Genomic DNA, 2,408 nt, shown 5'->3' on the forward strand with positions numbered 1-2,408 from the left:
TCAGGTTTCGAGTTTGATAAGGTTCTTCCTGAACTATCATTCTCAAAAAAGGGAGTGATATTTCAATTACTATTTTACTGAATTTCATTTATTGAATATTCACTTAACTGATTTCTAAACTAGTCATGAATTTTGATGAGAAATAAATTAATCATTTATCTGAAATTTTAACTTCGATAGATTTTCTGAATTTTCTCATTACAATCCGAGTGAATATGAAATGATAGAATTTTCTCTCACAGTGTATTTACTTATTCATTTATCGATTATTCATGGAAATTAAACATAGAATCAAAGAGAACTCTAATTTTGATATGAAAATTCTTTATGCATCTATTTATACATAAAATCCAACTTCAATGGAAATAACACTTTTATATAAAAGAAAATCCTTTTATGTATAAAATCAATTTAATAGGAGTAACACTTTTATAATAAAAAAATATCCAATATATATCTTTCTATGCATAGAATTTAAATCTAATGAAAATAACACTTTTAAATATCCAATATGTATCTTTCTATGCATAGAATTTAAATCTAATGAAAATAACACTTTTATAAATAAAAAAATATCCAATATGCATCTTTCTATGCATTGAATTTAAATATAATAAAAATAACACTTTTATAATAAAAAATATCCAATATGCATCTTTCTATGCATAGAAATTGAATCTAATGAAAATAACACTTTTATAATAAAAAAATATCCAATATGCATCTTTCTATGCATAGAAATTGAATCTAATGAAAATAACACTTTTATAATAAAAAAATATCCAATATGCATCTTTCTATGCATAGAAATTGAATCTAATGAAAATAACACTTTAATAATAAAAAAATATCCAATATGCATCTTTCTATGCATAGAAATTGAATCTAATGAAAATAACACTTTTATATAAAAGAAAATCCTTTTATGCATCTTTCTATGCATAGAAATTGAATCTAATGAAAATAACACTTTTATATAAAAGAAAATCCTTTTATGCATCTATTTATGCATAAAATAGTAATAACAAAAATAAAAAGAATTTCTTTTAGAATGCACAAATGATGGGGATTATTCTTTTTGAATAATATAAAGATAATTTAAATCCAAGTTGAAGTAAAACACTCTAATCTACTCAATTCTCACTTTCAAGTGAGTAAACAATAAGAAAAATTAAATCAATTTATTTGTTACTTATTTTAGGATGAAGAAAGGCTGAAATTCTTAATGAAGAGAGGGGGAAGCCTTTTCATTAAGGCTTAACATCCAAAATCACATTAAAAAGAAAGAATTAAAAAAAACCATAGATTAGAATTTAAAAAAAAGTAGAATTATTAACTTACATGGAGTTTTGTGAGCTTTCCTTTGGCTTGAGGGATTGAGACAAAAGACTAGTCCCTTGGTTCTTCCAAAACCGAACCCGAAAAAAACTTCCCTCGCCCAGAAAGCACGAGCGATTCCTCCAGGATATTTTTATTCTAACATAGTCAAGAGTCTTAACTAACCAAGCTGATCCGACCGAACCTGTAAGTCACATGGTCAGATCAAGGAAAAGACTTGCACTTAGATCATAGAGTCCAACGCTTTTTTCCTCATTAAGAGGCACAACCATAGATTCTTTTCCATAGAACAAGGGTTATTCGGGATTTACTTCAACTATTGTAACTTAACAGAATTGAGTCTCATTTTAGGGATCCATCAGAGCCTAACCCCATCCAATCACATGGGTTAGCCAACCGCCCAACCACTGTAGTGATGATAGGATCCATTTAGAAATTTGGTTATGTTTTGTCCCAGGTACTAGGGAAAAGAGTTCCCAGGCCCCCTAGCTGGTGCTTCAAGCAAACTTCAAGATAGTCACACCACTTACATACCCAATATAAAATTGCCTATTTCATCAGAGATTGAGTTGTCTTTAAAATAATCTTTTAATGAAATTGCATGTTTCAGAGATTCAGTTGTCTTTAAAACAACCTTTTAATGAAACCATAGTATCAACCAAAAAAATAAAAGAGCGAGTATATTGTCAATGCTAAATTTCATCAAATTTATTGAATATGATATATAAAATATTTTAACTATTGAGATAATTGAGTCTATCCAAATTAAATTATAATATTCATAGCCTTACACCTTGACAAGGCAATATCTTCAATAAAAAATAAACACATCTTCATTGCAAATATTGACAAAAGAGATAATCAAATGACAGTAAATTTGGAGGCATTTGATTGCTTGATACAATAGTGTAAAGATTTGGCTCATACAATCCAAAAATTAAACCCATCTAAGAACATTGTTTTGGCCAAAGCCTAAGTCTATCTTATGGGCTTTTAGTACAAAATGGCTCCAAACATTCTGCACCCAACAAGTCTTGATATTTGTGCAGATCCCATACTTCAAACTGCAC

The sequence above is a fragment of the Cibotium barometz genome, chromosome 3 (assembly GCF_041138505.1).
Source record: "Cibotium barometz isolate CiBa-2024 chromosome 3, ASM4113850v1, whole genome shotgun sequence".
Lineage (NCBI taxonomy): Eukaryota > Viridiplantae > Streptophyta > Polypodiopsida > Cyatheales > Cibotiaceae > Cibotium > Cibotium barometz.